Source organism: Podarcis bocagei, assembly GCF_964188305.1.
Source record: "Podarcis bocagei genome assembly, chromosome: 7".
Classification (NCBI taxonomy): domain Eukaryota; kingdom Metazoa; phylum Chordata; class Lepidosauria; order Squamata; family Lacertidae; genus Podarcis; species Podarcis bocagei.
This window is the reverse complement of record NC_138132.1, coordinates 62,690,048-62,711,745: the sequence shown is the minus strand read 5'-3', so window position 1 is coordinate 62,711,745 and position 21,698 is coordinate 62,690,048. Positions and strand designations below refer to the sequence as shown.

General features: G+C 39.2%; 1 protein-coding gene across 3 annotated transcripts in view; it reads right to left on the bottom strand.

Moving 5' to 3' along the window:
- ZNF536 (zinc finger protein 536) overlaps positions 1-21,698 on the bottom strand; it is a 556,339-nt gene that overhangs the window by 372,875 nt on the left and 161,766 nt on the right. The window contains exon 2 of one of the 3 annotated variants that reach the window (XM_081201109.1): positions 1,614-1,710. The exons of the other annotated variants lie outside the window; for them this stretch is intronic. The gene's annotated coding sequence lies outside the window, so the exon portion shown is untranslated. The remainder of the gene's footprint in view (positions 1-1,613; positions 1,711-21,698) is intronic. 3 annotated transcript variants of the gene reach the window in all.

Genomic DNA, 21,698 nt, shown 5'->3' with positions numbered 1-21,698 from the left:
CTACCAAAATGTACCTTGAGTAGCTTTACTAATATGGGCAAAACCTGCTGGTTCTTTCTGAATTAACATAGGTGATTCTAAAATAAATTCGAGTTCCACCTCATAATTACTACAGACACCATTGCAGAATCTGAATTAGACACAAATTGGCCCCTGGCAAACTGAGGGTGTCATTAGGGTGCCCTGTCAGAGAGGCCTTGAGGCATTCCTAGGCATCTTGGCATTGTGGAGAATATAACTGAGAGGTTTATCCTGAGCCTTGGAGAAGGCTTGACTAGGATTGGGAGAAAAAAAAATATCAGCCCATAAGCACCTATGGTGCGGAAATATCTAAGCATGCACAGCAATGTCTTAGGAACAAAGCAAGCTGCCTTGTACCAGTTCAGATCATCAACCCATCTTGCTCAATATAGTTTACCCAGACTGGCAGGAGCTCTCCAGTGTTTCAAGCTGGAATTTATCCTAGCCCTACCTGGAGATGCTGGAAATTGAACCAGGTCCTTCTGCATATAAAAGCAGATTCCCTTCTCAGGTCCTGGAGAAGGCCACAGTATGAATAGATTAGGCTCTTCCTGCTGTCCCTCCCCCTGATGATTCTGTGGAAAATACTGGTGGTGGGTCCCAGATCCAAGCAAAACCTCATGGAAGGTCCAGGGTGTCTTTCTTATATATTGAAGCTACAGCTTCTATGTGACTAAGATACTCAAGCTAGCATGTCCAAGAGCACTCTAGCCTGAACAATACTTGTTGGCCCACATGACTGTGTGTGTTGCCATTCAAAGCCATATGGGTTAGCAAAGGGGAAGCAGAGAAGATATGATGCCTTGCTAGTCAGGTGTGAACCTGACAAAGTTTTCAGATGCTGGCACACACCAACAGCATCATGATAGCTGTACACAGACCTAGGAGAGTCATAAGTGGGGCTAAACCCTTCACTGGATCATTGTTGTCCCTTGTATACTCTAAGTGTGGTGTCCAGAGATCACAGTTTCAGTAGCATCCCCAGCTATGATAGTGATAGCCCAAGTTTACTCTGAGGCCCTACTTGAATTACAGTACTAACGTGTGAAGCATGGAGAACAACCCATTCCAGTGGGAAAGCACAGATTGTGGGCAACTCAAGGAGATGCTGACCAGCTGAGCAGTTGGGGGTGGGGGTGGAAACAGGCAGAAAAACTGGCTGGCGGGAGTGGGTTTCCAGAAGACAAGGGAAGGTGGAGGCAGGTATTTCAGGATCATGGAGAGAACCCAGTCACAAAACAAACAATTCCATCAGGCCTTCAGCCACCTGAGCCCATTAATGCTTCTTTGGCCTCACTGCCACTTCAAGGCTCCACCATATGGGTAAGAAGTTCAGAGTCATAGAAAATGAGCCTTCCATCTAACCTGTGGTCCACCACTTAGTTTGTCTTCGGAATTGGAAGAGTCAAAATGGATTTTGAGTTGAAGCTCAAATTTGACAATATGCAAGAAGATTTTATGATACTAAACCAGTTAATATATAATATTAAACCAGTTTTTCTTTCAATATACACGCACAAGGCAAAGGTTCTAGGCATTAACTTGGGGACATTCATTCATAAAATAAGAGAGTCTTTTAAAGCACTTCTTACCAGGTTAGTCCAACATCAACAGATATTTCTCCTGGCTGTGGGATCTTCTCAGAGATGTGAGGTAAGTACTGAAGGTCAGGAATTGCAAAAACAATACCTGTGAGAAATTTAAAAATGCAAAGCCATTGTATTAAATCAAAATCAATTCTATCTAAAACAGAAGCTGTATTAAAAGTGTGCAAAATAAAGACCAAATCAAACTAGAACATAGACTTTGAGGAACTGATGGTTTGGTTCTTAGGAGCAGAATTCCTTCTATTGTATAGGGAAAATATATTCTCATATTACACCAATGAACTGGAATAAATTTTCCTGACCACTTCCCAAAACTAGGAGAAAATCATGACAAGTGTGAGAGAAATGCAATTATTTGACAATGATATCCTAATCTCTCAGAGAAACTCATTTTTTAAAAAGTTCTATTCTACAAATAAGTTGCATATAAGTGTCCAACCATGGATGGTTATAATTAATATACTTCATATGAAGAGAGAGCAATATCAGACATCATAACTAAGACACTGCCTTACTAAGTCTAACAAATTTAAGATTGTTACATTTAAAAAAACAAGAAGAATTGACCCAAATATTTTTTTTAATAATAATTTCATTTTAGGATGTCTGCAGGCATTAAAGCCAAGCATCCTCATTATATTACTTCAGAGATTCCTCAGTGATCCCTGTTTACAAAATCAAAGGTTGTGATCAACATCAACTAAAGTAGCTGATTTGTTAAGCTACCAGCTGTCTGTAGGGTCGCTATAACCTCGGGACGTCAACTCACAAAAGCTTGCAAACAATTCATTACCAAGAAGGCTGCTTACATCACTTAGTAATCCCAATGACTTTATGTCCAATACATATTCAAATGTGCAAAAATGTTCTAAGAAAAGATCTGAAGCAGACTATTCAATCCTTACTCAACTCCAGAAAGCCTGAAGAACTAAGTTACAGGAAGTTGTAAACTGGAAAATCAACAGTTAGTACATTGAAGGAAAGCACAGCATACAAAGTACCGGTAAGTGCAAACCATAGGATCATTAAACTCCAAATATTACTATTAATTTAAAAAAATGCTATCCCATCCTTCCTCCCAAAAAAGCCAAGAGCAGCCAGGAGCATGTAGTATTTCTTGCTAGCAGCTTAACAGATGAATAGCCTAAAATTTAACATAAGTTTAAGTTGCAAGAGTCAGCCAGTCATCTAGTAATGAAAAAGAATACAAGCTTTACAACACACCCAATTTTGGGCACCAAGCAAGATTGGGTTCAGTTAGTACTTGGATGGGGGGAAAGAGTGCAACCTTTGTAGCACAATGTAAGACCAGCTGTATTCACCAGTGGTCCAACACCAGCCCCCAAATTGCAAAGAATTTCTATTGACTTCAGCCAGACAGGTGAATAGCTGCTTTTGCATCACTGCTCCTGCTCACATCACCACAACAAAGCACAAGCTATGGCATAGTTTGGCACCCAACCACAGCATACCACCACTGATATAAACTCAAAATCTTAGGAGACCATAATTCAGATGGCAGGGCACAAAACAGCTTGTGCTCTTCACACACATAGGAAGCTGAGCACATTGCAAAACAATTATCTGTCTGGAACCCAAACACAGCTTCATGCGTAAGCACCAGTCTGGCAAACCAGAGGCAAGAGGGAACTGCTTGCAGGTGAGTGACCAGGCTGGTGGAGAGAAACAGAGGGTGATGTACCATCTCTGATTAGAAATGCCATGGATGTCTGAAAGCTTTCTCCACTGTATGTGCTTTTCCAAATAAATACATTTAATCAATTAACTGCTTTGTACATTTTACATTTTCAAAGATAAAGGAGGCAAGAAAATCCACAAGTTATCTGTTACTTTTCACTAACATGAATATATATTTTCCCCAATATAAAAAGTGTTTGGGGTGTAAAAACAAAACAAAACAAAGCATTACTGTTTTGAATGAGTCACCTTATTTACTCTGCTCCAAATACAAGATACAACTTGGCATGACAACTGCTAAGTGCAACTGAATCACTCTCAAAGTGAACCATTCACAGTGGGATCTAGTGTTAAACAGGGTTGTGTTATTGCCCCAAATCTATTCATTATTTTCATTGCCATGATCCTATACTTTGTCGAAGGGGAAACTCCCCACTGGAGTAGAAATCATATATCGAACAGATGGAAAGCTCTTCAATGTGAGCAGGCTGAAAGCAAAGAGTAAGGTTACTGTAACTTCCATCATAGAGCTTCAGTATGCTGATGACAACATAGTGTGCGCACACTCAGAGGATGACCTCCAAACCATCCTAAATATCTTTGCAAAGCTTACAAAAAGCTTGGCCTATCACTCAGCATCCAAAAAACCAAAGTGCTGCACCAACAAGTACAAAATAACCCCTCTGAAGTGCCACAGATCCAACTCAGTGGTGTAACGTTGGAAAATGTCAATCACTTCTCCTACGTAGGCAGTTATCTTTCCACAAGGCCTAACACTGATGCTGAAATCCAGCATCACCTGAGCTCTGCAAGTGCGGCTTTCTCCCGATTGAAGTGCAGAGTGTTTGAGGACTGGGACATTCACAGGGAAACCAAAATGCTTGTTTACAAAGCTATTGTACTACCAACCTTACTGTATGCTTGTGAAACATGGACCACTTATAAATGCCATCTTCAACTCCTTGAAAGATTCCATCAATGGTGTCTCCAAAAAAATTTACACATCACTTGGGAAGACAGGTGAACTATTATCAGTGTACTGGAAGAGGCAAAGATCACCAGTGTTGAAGCAATGATTCTTCAACATCAGCTTTGTTGGACTGGTCATGTTGTGCGGATGCCTGATGATAGTCTTCCAAAGCAACTACTCTATTCTGAACTTAAAAATGGAAAGTGTAATGCTGGTGGTCAACAAAAGAGGTTTAAGGACTGTCTCAAGGCAAATCTTTAAACATGTAGTATAAACACTGACAACGGAAACACAGGCCTGCGAGCACTCCAGTTGGAGAACAGCCTCTACCAAAGGTGTCATGGGCTTTAAGGACACTCGAACTCAGAACGCAAGGGAGAAACGTGCTAAGAGGCAAATCCACACCATGATCAACTCCCATGTGGAAACCAATGTCCCCACTGTGGAAGGACATGTGGGTCCAGAATTGGCCTCTACAGTCACTTACAGACTCATTGTTAAAACAGTGTTTATGGAAGACAATCTTACTCTGCTACAAGTGATCACCAAAGAAGAAGAAGCAACCGAATCCAAAACTGTATATATTTGATCCCGACTCATAGTTATTTCCAGTATGAAAAGTGACATAAAATCTGGTTTTCTGGAAGAGATGCTACCTCATATTCCTGCAAAAGCTTTTCAAAAGGCAAGATGCCAGGTCATGTCTTGCAAAGGCTTCACTTTGAATTACATCCTATTCCCAAAGCACTCTTTATTTCTGACGATGCTGAGGATACCCACTTATGAAGTCGGTCTTGGTTTGATGGGCAGGGTTTTGACTTGCTCGTTTTTAATGACAACAGTGTGATTTACCCAAAATCCATCTTTTTACCTGCTGGTGTTAGTTTCTCTTCGTCATGAAAAATTAACAGCAGCCCTGATGGATCAGACCAAAGACCCATCTGGTCTCCCATCCTGCTTCCAACAATGAGATGCAGAGTGTTGAAGCAAAAGGATTGTGAGAGGATAAAGAGGAATAACCCCACCCCAAATCCATAATTACCACCCTCAGCTCATTGTAGAAAAGGTGAAATACAATTATAATTCATAATTATAGCTGCCCCCATTGTTTTTCTCCTCACGATGCATATTCAAAGGCGTACTACCTCTAGAGCTGGGCTTTTCATTTAGTTAGCATGGCTAATAGCAATCAATAATCTTGCATTCATGAAAGAATGATCAGATAGTCCAAGATTAAAATAAAGTTATTAGGATACTAGTCATTTTATTTATATAGCAGAGAACAGAGGGCACTGGACACTTCAACTAGGTAGATTGAACACAACCTGCAGAAGGTTCTCTGATGCTCCTGAACTCAACAGGATAATTCTCCCTTTGTAATCACAACAACAATAGTAATATAATCCTGTTTGGTGCTAAGCCCCTGCTTTGTGCAGCACTCTTACCAACCAGCTGGCTGGGCAAGCCCTGGCCTTTTGGTCAAGCCCCACCTTTACATGTATGACATCAGGATTGGCCCATGGGCTGGAGGTTCCCCACCCCTAATCTAGAGATACAAAAATTAGTCTCAGGAGCTGAAGTTCTATTGCCTTGCCTCAGGTAACAGTGCAACCCTGTAAAAAGCTGAAGGCAGTCCATGTAAATGAATGTTAACGTACCAGAAATACACGGAATAATGAGAAACATGGTAAGGCTGAATTAAAGTGCAGAAGGAGAAGCAGCCACACCGAAGTGCTGGTGTTAGTTGGCAACTTTGTTATTGTTGAGTTTGAGACTGGGAAAATGAAAAGAAAAAGTGATATTCATTAGCATGAAATCATATTTTTTTTAAATGGGGGCTTCTGTGACATTTGTCTTTCCTGCAATTGATCAATGTTGGGATGAAAAAAGAAGAAGTATTAGATTATTGTAATGAACACTGCAACTTCCCACATGGCCTTGATACTGATCAGCAACTTGTGAATGCATGCACAGGGTCTTGCATTGGGGGCATTTATTTCTGGGTGTTTTTTCCCGCATGTTACATTGGTCACATTATATTGTCCACACAGTTTCAACACAGTTTCCAATAACCATTACGATACATTTGACACTTGCCCATGAAACGTTAGCTCTGAATGCCAATTGCAGAGGGAGAAAAATTGATTCATACTTTTATAGAAAACAAATATCCAAGTTACAGATAAATTCTTGATGTTGGAAAACTGTTACATTAGTCACATCTTTTAAAACGCAATTAAGAATGAAGCGTCTAAACTTCCTATGGCATACTTCTGGGTTACCAGGATATGTTAACTGAAGCTAAATGATTTTAACTGAAACACAAAATATTATGTAAAGAAGTTTACAAATGTTACATTGGTCAGCATAGAACTACCCTATAACATTGTTATATAACAACAGGAAGGGTTTTTTTCTTTTCTTTTAAAAGCTAATCTGTTGTGGTAGTTGCTTTTAAGATTACTGTAGCAGAGGGAGGGGACATTTTTATTTGGCCCCCTTACCCTGTTGATTCCTGAACTCACATGTAGTTCCCTATATTCCCCCCTCAATGCTTTGTTCTTAAGGCTGAAATGCCCTGTCACTCTAGTTTCTCTCAATTCTAGTAAGAGGGTCCAATTTCAAGAGGGATATATCTATCCAGCTTGCACTCCAAATAACACAGCTCATGACAGAATGCAAACATCAGCAAGTGTGAACTAGATTCTAAGTAGATTCCAATTAGAAGTGATTAAAGGGATTAAGTGCTATGTAGCTTTCTTTGGGAGCACAGAAGTCTAATTCAGTTTAAGCCTGGTTAAATCTACACTTTTAGTTTCTTTTTCTCTCCTTTTGTCTCTCCATTTGAACCTACATGTTTGGTTTAAAGGTTTTCTATTTTTGATCTCCTGGCATGAAGGTTCTCCAAAAGCAGGCAAGAATTATTGCAACTTGAAGGATCCATGTGGCAAGTATGTCTCTGTATTATGCCTCTGTGAAGCCATGTTTCCCTTTGAATAATGAAGGCTGAGAACCAGACTTAAGTGATGCTGTGCCTTCTGTTTCATTTAACTGAACTAAGGCTATGTAAAACCTCTTCTTTACTTGCACAGATATTTCCACTTTCCCACACACCGGGTTGTATCCAATGCAGCGCTAAGTCAAAGTCACTCCAGCAGAGAGTTTGCGCAATCTGTTGCACAATGAATAATAATAATAATAGTAATAATAATAATAATAATAATAATAATAATAATAATAATAATAATAATAATAATAATAATAATAATAATTTATTATTTATACCCCGCCCATCTGGCTGAGTTTCCCCAGCCACTCTGGGCGGCTCCCAATCAGTGTTAAAAACAATACAGCGTTACATATTAAAAACTTCCTTGAACAGGGCTGCCTTAACCAGCACAACTGTTGCATTGGATTCCTCTGTGGTGCAATGTTAAAACTCATCCTAGCACAAAAGCCCTTGCACTTCTGGACAGAGAATGTTGGATACAGGATAATGGAATTACGTGTTCATTCAAAATACTTATCCTCAGAAGGATTTTCAGTTAAATTCACTGTTTCACCCTGAATTTGTACGATCTGCTATCGTGAATCATGTTTTCCATTAAACTGCACAGGTGCCATCTGCATGTGAAATTGGCTTATTTCTGAAAAAATATTCTGATTCACAAACAGAGAGGCAGCAGTATAAATGAATGCACATTTTATTCTTGTTGCACTTCACATATGGAAGTAACTTAATGGTGCAAATTAACATCAAAATTCTCTGCATGTATACTCAGAAGTGGTCCCACCTACTTCCAATAAGACTTACTCCCTAGCGAATGTATTTGTGATTGAAGCGTACATCACAACTTTTACATATAGATTTGGTGATAATGGATTGTATCCAACAAAGTGTTAACTCAAATCAATGAACCTACATGTCCATTACCTTAAAATGGTCTGCTCTCAATAGGACTAGCATTTCAGAAAACCCAGTGTTCACAAACTTGCTGTATCTTTGGGGCATTATCCTCAAGACTGAATAAATGGTCTTCACTTCAGAATCTGAGATCACAGGTATTCACACAATCCATAACTTAAACGGAAATACCTCTTAAGTATTTATTTGAAGATAATTACAATCTATATTGTGAAAAACAAAAACAGAGTAATAAGCTGCTTCTTTGCAGGAGATGTTATTGTCCCAAACAGGTCCTTAGTAACCATAGAACAGAATTATTTATTATTTTGTTGCCATAATATTTACAAGGCTGTCTTTAATAATAAAAGGAATGAAAAAAAAGAAAATAAGATTTTATTCAAAAACTCATCACTTGAAATTTTTTATCAATGATTCTCAAGGAGCTTTGACTAAGGTGATTTGTAAATTCCAATAATAGATGGAACAGAATGAGACCTCATCCATCATATATGTGTGTGTGTGTGTGTGTGTGTGTGTATGTGTGTGTATATATATACACACACACACACACACACACACACACACACATATATATATACATATATACATATATACATATATACATATATACATATATACATATATACATATATACATATATACATATATGTATGTATATATATAGTCCTATGCTGATTTGTTTGGAGGATTTGTGTCATTGATCAGCAGGTCAATGTCTCTTAAAATCTCTTTTACCATTTCATGACTTTTTGACTGAAGTCTTCAGGTTGAAAACCTGGAAGTGATTTAAAGTATGCAATTCATAATGTCTTAGACAAATTGGAGAACATCTCCTACTTTTTCCATATTCAGCTGAAACACAGACACTGCAAAATAGCCAAAAGAAAAAAATAATAACTTACTTGCACTAACGTCATTCTAAAGTTTTTAACATAAATAGTGTAAAATAAATATGTATTTAATGTGGGTTAATACCTCAAGCTATATATAAAGCTATGCATGTGGCAATCTTAGCCACATTGTAGGAGGGAGAGTGATTGCTTAAAAACCAATAAAGTGCACTGTCAACCACAGAACATCAATTTATTACAGTACTTTTTTTTTATTTAACAAAATTTATATATACCACTTGCTTGTCATAAGACCTCTAAGTGATTTACAAAATACAAACAATTAAAATTGTAAATAAAATGCAATTAAAAATATAATTAAAATAAATGGTAAGCTAAAAAGAGATTGAACATATGTGAATTTCTACATTTCTGGACAGTCTTGCCTAAACAAAGATATTTTAAGGAGGCACTAAAAAGAGGCACCAAAAATGCCTGCCTGGTGTCAATAGGCAGGGAGTTACAAAGTACAGGTGCTGCCACACTAAAATATCCATTTCTAACAACTGTGGCACTTATTATGTGGCACTTGCAACAGTGCCAGTTCTGATCGATGCTGCCGAGTGGGTGGATAAGGCAATTTGGCAAGTAAACTGGTTCCAAGTTGTTACTAGTGTGTTAAGTCAGATCTGCTCATTATGTATACCATCTGAACTTGAATGAAAACTAAGGAAGGATGAACAAAGACCAGCGCAGGACTTTCAACAGTTTCCAATGGGTTTGCCTATCAAACCTCTTGCTCCTCACCTACTACTGCCCCTGCACCTTACACAGCTTCTCAGTAGCTGCTGCCACCACCCAAGTCAGGTGGTACTTGCAACTGTTACATATGATGACTTTTTAATATGCTAATATTGATGGTAGTGTTCTTACAATATATAATTTAATTGTAAGCCACCTTGGAAAAGATTTATATCCTGAAATGTGGGGCATAAATAATTGCCACAAATAAAGTCTTTAGATTGAGTGTCACATGCAAACACACTTCATGCATGCATAAGCAATTTATGGGTGCCATCAGACTGGTTTACATGAAGTTGTTATTTTTAGTAATGACGTGGGGGCCCCTCAATGCAGAGAACAGGATGGCAGCCAAGACTGGGAAGGTGACAGCCACTGGGGGAAAAAGACTATGTACCAGACTCAACTCACCTGTCCACTAGTGGAGGCCAGCACAAGAACTCTCATTAGTACAACAGGGTTTTCCTCCCCTTGTGCACAAAAAATCTTCCCTGAAGAGTTGGGAAGACCCCCCAGAACACCATGCGGGGGGTGGGGGGAGAATAGGGAAGAATGCTCCATTAGATAAGCAGAATTTACTGTGCTGACAAAATGAACTCCTTAACGCTATGCTGAATTCCACCCAATGGATGCAAGAGGTGATATCAGAGGGATTGGGAAGTGCTAATTTAGTGCCCCTCTTGAATTTTGCTTTTTTAATTGTATACCACCATTAAGTTTCAGTAAAGCAGGAATGCAACATATATGGAGTTGCAAATGTATCATGTTAATATGCTCATCAGAGAATTAAATTATTTTGGCTTGCTGCAACAGTTCTCATATATACTGTATATATATGGCAAAGAGTTGCACAGAACTTGAAAAAGAAGCCAACTCACATACTACAAGCACATGTGAATAAGCTATAGGGAAAGGAAAATAAACTGTTTAAACCCATGACAAGAGTTCTAAATACATAAGTAGAAGAAATCACCTAACTCATTACTTTAAGTATAAACATATTAGTAGTTATCAATAGTGTGGCTGTGAACTTTAACATGTAGGCCAGCCTTTCACAACTTGGTGCTCTCCAGTTGTTTTAGACTGCAACGCCCAACAACCTTGAAAGCACGGCCAATGGTTAAGGATGATGGGAGTTGTAGTCCAACACATCTGTGGGGCAGCAGGTTGGAGAAGGCTGGAATAGACCCTGAGGCAGAGACAATTAGGAATGCTAAAAGAAATGAAATGGATTTATTTATTTCAGTGTTACCCTGCCTTATCAACACGATGCACGAGAGGTTTGAATAATTAAATCAAATCATGGATCTAAAGGTGCTGTTCTAGGACCAGAGTAAATTCAAGACAGGAAATTTGATGGAGGTGGGAACAAGTTCTGTGTACTAAGATATAGAATATGTAAACCAAGTAGGAAGGGCAGACAGAATACCCCTTTCTAACTTCAAGAACCCTAGAGACATTTTCAGTTATAAACCAATCACAGGAAGGGCCAGTAGATTCTGTTTTGGAGCAAAGAAACCAGTAAGTGTTCTCACTGACTCTCTCTCTCACACACACACACTCACACACATACAGTTAATGGGTGATCAGCTCCTGAAATATAGCGCTGTTCAGCTTGTAGTATCTGCCCTCAGTCCAAACATGTCCTCCGTTCTCAACAACAAAGAATTAAAATAGTGTCTGATGCATCCTTGCCTTGAACATTACTTATGTATATGCATTGTAAATGTGGAATAGTGTCCTATAAATGCTCAGGGCTGCTTTCACTTTAGTGAGAGTTAACATGCATAAATAAAGAAGAGACGAGGCCCCCTAAAGTAAGATGTTGAAATCCACCACAGTATTCCCCCATTATTCTCTAACATCCCAATAGCACCCTATAAAGCAGCAAAAATAGCACCACAGTCCCTAGGCAAGGGATACGCACACACACACACACACACCAGCTCTGCTCCTCAATGCATAGGAGCTTGCCTTTCTTTATGCTTTCTTACAACATTTTTCTGAGATCCCCAATACGTCTCTCCGGGAAGAAAGTGGGCAGAACCTAGCACTGCACTAAAGATGTTGCCCATCAGCACACATCTTGTTGAAATCTGCCCAACAGCTGTGTTTCTAAAACCCTCTGCCATATTTGTACTATAAGCTAACCAGCTGGTGAGATGCCAGCAAGTACCCCAAATGCCTAGTTCCCTTGTCTCAAGGCTACTTGCTGTATTGATCCTGCCTGGTTTCCTTCAGTTTCCGAGTAAAACCAGTAAGAAAATATTTCTACACATTTTTTTGTCCTGTACCATTTTAATCTTGCTTGTCATATTCTGTGATTCACATATTTCCTTTCCTGCTTAGGGGAGATAAGTATACTGTTGACGATCACTTGAATTTATTTATCACTTTATAGAAAATACGTCTCAGAGCTACTTATATGTCTTGCACTCTACGGATCGGCTCCATAACTAGTCAGTTAGGTCATGACCTCACCTGAAGCAGTTTGCCAGTGGTGCCTGAGCCACCTTTTGGAGAAAGAAAATGAGAAAAGAGTGGGATAGACAGACAGACAGAAAACTAGACCGAATGCAGGTAAAAATGTGACACTACTAAAAAATTAAAGTCCCCCCTATGTTGCTGGTTGAGTTAAAAGTGGGTCCTGATTCAAGTCTTTACCCTAAAAAGCTTCTTGTCATACCATAAGAAAAAGTAAAAATTAACCTGACATGCAACTGCAAAAGACTAACATGCACTTGACTAGTATCGTTTGTGACTCTTCCTCACCACCCCAGCCTGGAAGAGTAGGTTAACACAGATAAATTTATCAAGGAAAGCTTTTGCTGGCGCTTGAATAAAGTGATCACAAAAGTGTCACCAGGTTGCATTGGTGTTAATAGCGCAGGGGCAGAGAAAAGGAGGCAACTTTGAAATTACTTTTTATAGAAAAAAGAAGATAGAGTAAGCGCATAGCTAACTGGAAATGGGGAGCCCCACATTTTACTCAACATGAATCTCACATAATTTATTATGGCCTTGAAGGAAAGGCAATGAGATTGCCAGAACCTGATCTCTCATATTCCGACCTGCATATCTTTCAATAACAAAAACAAAACAATAAAAAATACCCATGATCTTTGTAGCCAATCAAATTACACTCCTGTCTCTTTAATAACCAAATCCATGTGTGCATTAACAGTGTTGAAAATTCAATTTAAACTCTTTGTCTGTTGCTGCTTACTCTAAAGATGGTCTTTCTTAAACAACAGAGCACCAAGGAGTCGTTAGGGCTCTCTCTTCATTACTTCAAAAAACCAATCATTAGACACCAGAGTATATACGTAATTAGAAAATCACTTCCTTTGCAATCCAAGCTAAGTAGTTTACATACGGTAATTACAGGGACAAAATCAATTTTTAATCATTTCACTGATTGGGCTCATCAGCTCTGTGGGAACATTGTAACCTGCTTGTTGTGCAAAAGCAACATCTGGGCTAAAACAATTACCCTTTGTTTGCTACAATATTCCTTAAATCTTTTTTTCCCCTGCGCTTTAAAAAAATGACAAGATATTTTGAAGCATTTTTGTCCTTGATCAACATATATCCTAAAGAGGAACTTGCACTAGGAGTAACATGGTTTCTCTAAATTTACAGTCGAACAGTACACTTCCAAGGAATGTATTTTTTCCTCCCTGTGAGATAAAAGTATCTGATTGTTTTAAAGAACTATTCAGCTGGCTAATTGTTCCATAGCTAACACATGGTATTCAGACAACCCACACATTACAAAAGCTCATCTGGGTAATAATGGGCCACTATTATTGCAAATAGCTTACACTTTTCTAATACAAATGAATAGATTTTTTATCAAAATTTTACAAAAAAAAAAATCTAAGCGAGGATATGTGTGACAAATAGATGGTATGAATTGGCAAGGCACGGCTAAGCATTTTGTTCTCTTAATAGGAAATGACCTCATTTACACTGGAGTAATAATTAGTACTGCTTCGCTGACAGTTAAGAAAAAAAAAGTTTCCCAGTATAATAAGGAACCATCTCCTTTGTTAAGGCCGCTACATTGATTATTAACCCTTGCCAAGAAAGCTCAAAATGCAACACTGCATTGTGTAGGCTAATGTTACAGCAAAGGTATTTAAAACATAGTTGTAGGGTAAATAAAGAACTCAGTGTTGATGCCAGTAAGTAACTGGCCAAACTCCTCAGTGCAATCCTATGGCCTTTTTCTTGCCTTGCTGAACAAATACGGGAACAGAAGGTGCATAGGTTAAGATTGACTCTTAAGCCATTCATGCCCCTGTACTGCTCCAATGCCTCCATAGGAGAAACTGTTTTCCATAGTCCATCAAGGGCACACATCTGCCTTGGAATGTTGTGCCCTTTCAATCTGGCACTTCAGTACTAAGCCGGAAGACGGCCTTATTAATCTCTAACTAATTAGGGGGATCAAATGTAAGAGGAGGCCTAGACTCCAGTACCTATAACAGTTCTGTAGAAGACAGGATTTTGGCAAGAGCAATATGGTCTGCAGGGAAGGTGGGGGTGGGGAGAGACTCAACTTGCCAGAATTCCTTCTACCATGCAAGTGGTAAAAGCACGTGGATCGTCTACTCTATTGCATCTGGTTACCTTTCTTTAAAGAGTGATTCTCTGGTGCATAACCTCATTCTCTCATGCAAAGTGCAGGTTCTGTGCCATCCTGCAACCTACTGATCACCCATCTCTATAATACAAACCAGAAAAGTGAGGCAAGGTGGATGGGTGTTGGACCAGAATTGCCTTAAAAGGGTGTTTATAAATTTTTCCCTAAGCTTCTGCAGGGGACCCCCGTTTTCCCATAACTTAAAACATCCCTTTGGGGAGGTGCAGCACATCTAGCAGAGCAATCAGATAGCTAACTCTTTGCTCTAATCACCAGGAAAGAGGGGGGAAACGATTCCCCGGGCTCTGTACATGTGCTTGTTTATAACTGGAGGCAGGCACTTTCACAAATAAGAGAACAAGAGCTCAGGAGGGAGTTATGATTCAAATCCGCAGCCTCCTGTGATCCAGTTTAGTAAATGGCTCCAGGGTCCATTTAAAGGGTTGCTCCTCATTCTTCACAGCCCCACAAAATATAATCGCTGTCAGTTTCAGTGCGTTTTTTTATTTATTAATCATTTCTGCAGCATGTCTAATGTTCAAGGTCTTTTATAGCCCTCATCTCATTTATCCTCGCAACAACCACTTCACAAGATCAGTCGCTATGAATCCCATGTTACAGATTTGAAACTGAGGCTGACCATGGCTTGCACATGACCCTCAAGCGTCCACAGCCAACCAAAGATCTGAAACCTACTCAAAAAGTTCCCATGGGACTTTAGGGATGGCTGCAGGACATTTCCCAAAATTACTGAAGAGATACTCTAGGGACGCAAGTCCAGAATATATCCAAATATCAAGAAACTTCCAGTATGCCCTCGTCAAGGGGTCTGTGTTCCTGAATAATGTATTCAATAAAATAAATGTATAGATGAAAATTATTTAATGGGTATGTGCTTTTATCATAATGTCTTATAGCCAGGCTATCTTCCTGTCATGTTACTGTCAGCTGTAATATGAAATAAAGCATTATTTAGGGGGTTTCTCTCATGAAACTCAAACATGGACACAAAAAGAAATGTGTAGCTGTGTGTGTTTTAGAAAAACCAGTAGCAAAGTTGCTAATCAAGCATGGGTCGAAAAGGAAAGCAGAACTTGTTTCACTTATACCTGTAGTAGAGCAGAACTGAAATTAGCCACCAGCATAAAGTCTAGAATAGTTTTCCAAGCAAGATATTCAAAAATTCATGCAATTGATTAGTATTGTGTTTTGAACCATAAAAGAGAAAAAGTTTCATTTCCAGATGGACTACAAATGACTACTTAACATCACTTGCTTCTCATTCATCATAGCTCTCTACTGTCTCATTACAAGAATTGCTACTAGTCTCTATACAAACAGCATCTATAGAAGATTAACTTTAGGATAGCATTCTGAGGAGCAACCATGGGACCTCAGAATTGTTTAACAGTTACTCCCTCTTCCCAAGGAACTACAGGAAATATAGGGAAACAGGAGTCTCCTAACAACTCTCAGCACCATTAACAAACTACAGTTCCCAGAATTCTTTGCAGGAGGCCATGCCTGTTCAAAGTGATATGATACTGCTTTAAATGTATACTACAGGTGAGGGTCGAGTATGAAACAGCAGCACAATAGGAAATTGTGCAAATTACTATTTCCTGTTGCTATTTATATTTGCTATTTTGTTGCAATAGTATTTGTGCTTGATTGTACTGAATTCATCCTGCCAGACACTGATCAATCCAGAGTGCTTGGTGCTCTGATTCAGAGTGGCAGTCACATGCAGTATACAATGTCTGTAGGCGCGCAACTAAACTACAGTTAATCTGACCTTTTTCTTTAAATGCACATACATAAATACTTGAACTTATTTAACAATTCCCTCTCTCAAAGGAATCCTGGAAATTGTTTTCCCAAAGCAGGAATATAAACAGTCGAATCTGTATTGATGTGGTGAGCAGGGAATTAGTAAAGTTTACTGATGATACCAAATTATTCAGGATAGTTGAAACAAAATGGATCTCAAGGATCTCCAAAAGGATCTCACTAAAGTGGGTGAACAGACATAAATTGGCAAATGCAGTTCAGTGTAAACAAGTGTAAAGTGATTCACACTAGGGCAAATACCGCCCACCCGCCTCATTTTCTCATATCTGTTAACAGAGTCTGAACTGGCAGTGACTGACCAGGAATGAGACCTTGGGGTCATAGTGGATTGCTCAATGAAGGCGTCAACCCAGGATGTGGCAGCTGTGAAAATGATGAATTCCAGGTTAGATATCATTAGGAAAGGGATTGGAAAAAACATTGACAGTATCATAATAAAGGTAATGGTAAAGGTACCCCTGCCCATATGAGCCAGTCTTGACAGACTCTAGGGTTGTGCGCTCATCTCACTCTAGAGGCTGGGAGCCAGCGCTGTCCGCAGACACTTCCGGGTCACGTGGCCAGCATGACAAGCTGCATCTGGTGAGCCAGCGTAACACACGGAACGCCGTTTACCTTCCCGCTAGGAAGTGGTCCCTATTTATCTACTTGCACCCGGGGGTGCTTTCGAACTGCTAGGTTGGCAGGCGCTGGGACCGAGCGGCGGGAGCACACCCCGCCGTGGGGATTCGAACCGCCGACCTTTCGATCGGCAAGTCCTAGGCGCTGAGGCTTTTACCCACAGCACCACCCGCATCCCATAGTATCATAATGCCATTATACAAATCTATGGCGCTAAGGGTATTAAGAGACCTCTTTTCCCATCATAGGGCTACAGTTCCCAGAGTTCCCTGGGGAGAGGGATTGATTACCTTGTCCATAAAAGCAAGTACGTAACTCCTATGAAAGAGAAAGAGCTCAACTATGAGTGTGTGATCATTGAAGATTTCTCCAAAGCAATTGCCCATGTCCAAATGATCAGTTGGCCCATATTTATCAAAGGAAAACTGCTGTTGCGAAATGGCCCACGGGGCACCAATATTTAGGTGCCATCCCCACACTACATGCCTGTTGACAACAAAACTGCTAAAATCAGTCACATTTAACTCCTCATTCCAGTAGCAGTATATGTACAGTACATTATGTAATTTATTCCCTTTTCCCTTTCTGATTTGGTTTGTGCAATGACTGACATACATTAGAAACATGATCTATACTTTATGATACATTTTCCCGATCCATAAGAGTTCGTGCATTTGCACCACCAACATTTCAGTTGCACACTCCAGACAGTTAAAGAATGAAAATGACCCTTTCCACTGCCCAATGCAGGTTTATCGGAAACTATATTACTCCATGTCTTTTATTTCATGTTAATGGAGTTTTTACAAATCACTGGCACTGACTAGCTTTTAAAAGCTCATTGGAAGTGTGGAAAATATTCCTCTCCCACTATTTTGTAACTTGTCTGATTGATGGAAAAAAGGAAGACCTAAGCATGGTTAAAGAGCTAACTAATCTGGTTTAATGATCCAGAGGACAAAGCTTTAAAGTGTAGAGCAATTATTTTTGCAGTGCAATCCTAAGAACGTGTGATTTGGATTGCAGCATTAACAGAACTGTTAGAGGTGTGTTTATTTATTTCAAATTAACAGGAACAAAATGGTTTAAAAAATGTGGATGAAGTTTTATAATCTGACAAGGAAATTGCAATGCATATGTTATTCATGGACCAATATACCTGGATACTAATCTGTAATTTCAAAATATAAGCCCCTTTGGAGAGAAAAAGCATACCAGGAAAGTTATTCCAACCAAGATCTAGAAAGATAAATGAAGAGGTAGTGGGACACAAGGGTTACTTATGAGTGGATCCTGGCTACTTTCACATCATACATTGAAAGCAGCATCATACCACTTGCTGTGGCTTCCCCCAAAGGATCCAGGGAGGTGTTGTTTGTAAAGGAGTTGTTTGGATCTCCCAAAGTTCCTTGGAAAGAGGAATTGGTTGCTAAATCACTTTGACAACTGTAGCTCCAGGAGGAGAATAAGGGTCTCCTAACAATTCTCAGCATGCTTATCAAACTATAGCTCCCAAAATTCTCTGGGGGAAGCCATGGCTGTTTAGACTGTTATGATAGGGCTTTAAATGTGTTGTGTGGGTGTGGACTCAACTGACTGAAGTTTTTATGTTCTGCAGTGTTGCTGGTAATGCAAGACATAAATGCACGGTTAGAGCCTTCACAAGACTGCCTGTTGTGGTGCTGATAACACCAAAGTCACGGGTTCAATCCCCATAAGGGCCACCTACATATTCCTGAAGTGCAGGGGGCTGAACTAGATGACCCTTCAAACTCTCCAGTTCTATGATTCCACATTAATACAGATATCAATGCATTGCTAGGGCATTTAACCATATTTACTGTAAGGCAGCTACAGGGCAGAAAGACTTAGAGATGCTGTCAATTGGTTTCCTCATTTAGTGCCAACATTTTCCTTGCCAGTGCAGGATCCCATGGGCTTGGGAAAGGCCCTCACTGTGTGAAGAAAGCTTGCAAGGGGTCTGCCCTAACCCCAGGAAGAAGAAGCAGGTGTCAGGAGAACTTCAGTGGTAGTATTTATTTAGGAAGAACAGCACAGCAACTCAACATAGTAGCTCAACTTGCTACCCTGGCAAGACTAAGATCCCACTCAGCTATGGCAGGAACCACACCCAGACAGGGGAGGGGATTTACCTTTACGGGCTAGGCATAAGAGACAGCTCACACACATACTACATCCAAAACACATACAGAAGGACAGGATTTGGATGGACTAGTGCATTTTTTTAAAAAAAATGATCTAGTCCTCTCTAGGAACATAGCTGTGTCACATGACAATTTTACAAACAAGGAGGATGGGGGTCTGAGATGTTTTAGATAAAGCAATAATTGATGCTTATTAATTTATTTATTTTATTTTCATTATTAATTAATTCCCATGAAACATCCCAAAGCAAATAACAGTAAAAAGACATAAAAATGCAATTTCTACTTCAATGCAGATAACAACTGGGATGATAAAACATCTGCACTTAAAGGACATGTTAGGTCTTAAGTCGGGACAATCCTATTTTTCAATATTGAGTAGAATGAGCTTTTCTGACTTTTCTAAGCAGACTTTGTAGCAGCATAAATGCTTCTTTAAGATTTCCTCCTAATATTCTCTTTCTGATAATCTCTAATTTTGCAGCATAATCAGTTTAGGGTACCTCAAAAAAGGCTGCACAATGTGTGTGTTTGCATGTACGTAGTATGTAAAAGTGTGTGTGTGTAGTGTGTATAGTGAGGGGGAGGGACACCCACCCACCCACCCACCCACCCACTAATGAGATGGTACACTTCCTTACAAAGTAAACAATGAATACTGTAGCAAAAGCCTTTACCAAAAATGATGTTCATTAAACAAACAAAAAGAAAAAGAGAAGAACCTGTATTTTTCCAGCTACCATGTAATTTGCAAGATGCATTTTTAAATGCTTTGCAACTGTAGAAAGATCCATCAGTCAGATGATACAGATAGATAATTCACCATACTGTCACATGATCTTCCATCAGTCTAAAAGATGTGAATATATTGCCACAAGCTTTGGGAATAATGGGTGCACCTGTTTACAGTGTCACCTCTGTTTGCTAATTGTCTCCTTGAGCTACATTTTACTTCTAATGCATTTATTTTTGACAGGCAGCGTCTATTTAGAAATCACATTACTTCAAGAGCAATTGTTCTTTTGTCTATCAAGTAAATGAAGTGTTGTTATACAGATTTCAGGTTCTGATTAGTGAAGTATCAGTATGCCACAAAGGTCAATCAGTTATTTACCTGAAGTAACAGAAGGATGACAGGCCTTTTTGAAATTTTACAGTTTCTGGTAAGAGACGGAGCCATTTAACAGTGCAGTAGTAACACTGATAATAGAAATGCTACCACAAATGCTAATAATACTAAGAGTGGTATGCATAGGGATTACTTTGCCTAAAAATAATAATGCTGTGGTTATGTCAATATCAAACATGCACTCTTGCTGTGGGCCTGGTGTTCAAGCTCCAACACTTAAGAGAACAGGGCAGTCTGTGTTTACATATGCACACACTGGAACCCCATATACATGCCCAGTTCCTGATCTGAAAAACCTCATTAGTGATTTGCAACATGCCAGCAGAATGGAACACCATTCTAAAGGATGGCTCTAATTCAAATTTTATTTAAGTTCACAGTTTAATTGTGAATTAACAGGAGCAAATTATCCATTAATGTTTTAAGTCTCACATATAAAACACAATGAACAGGTAGAAATGCACTGGTCATACGTGGTCATTTTAAACATAGCTTGTCAGTATCTTCTACACCTGCCTATTACCTCTAAGGCCTGTTCAAAATTAAAAGCCCAATCCAGGGGAAAATGTTTATAACTGGATTCATTAATGAAGTAGAAAGACTGGACCTGCTGTGAAATTTGCTCTGTTTTCAGTATACAACTACACAAATTGATGAGTGGCGTAACTTACAATGGCTAAAAAAAGCTAACATTCCATAATCATAATCGGAACAATAATGGGATCAACGTCTAGTTTTAGCAGCTTCACAGAAGTAGTTTTATTGATAGCAACAGGGGAGATTTTTCAAAGACACAAGTTGGAAGTCGGATGCCTTTGAAATCTCTCCTAGTTCCCTAATTTCTATTACATGTGTTAATATGAACATAATGGTAGCAATAAAGCTCAGTTGTGTGTCTGAACACATTTCAACAACTCCAGGATGAATATCTAATTTCCCATCAGATCTAGTGAGGTTTTAATACAAATTTAAAGAGAATCTGTACTCCCCTCGTACCTATTTATATCCATTCAGTAATTTAATGTCTTGTCCATAAGTGATGCTTTGCCAAATCTATTCCAGCATTATGGTAGCCCTGCTGCAAAAAATAAAAATTAAAAAATTAAAAATATTGAATTTTCTTACAGCCACATAGCCAGTGTGGCATAGTGTTTTTCAGGGAGAGCCATGTTCAAATTACTTTACAGCCAATATGCACAGTAAGTGACTTTGGATCTGTAAAACAACAACAACAACAATCTTTATTACGGTCCAGAGACCCAACAAAACATTACAAATCAATACAGAGTTCATACAGCCTACCTCCAGGTTAATCAAGCACTTTGTTTAGAATATAGGGCTCGTTTGTTCTTGCAACCACCGATAAAAACTTTGCCACTGCCAACGTTCTAGCTTTTGTCCGGTCTTCCAGTAGGAACCTGACATAGTG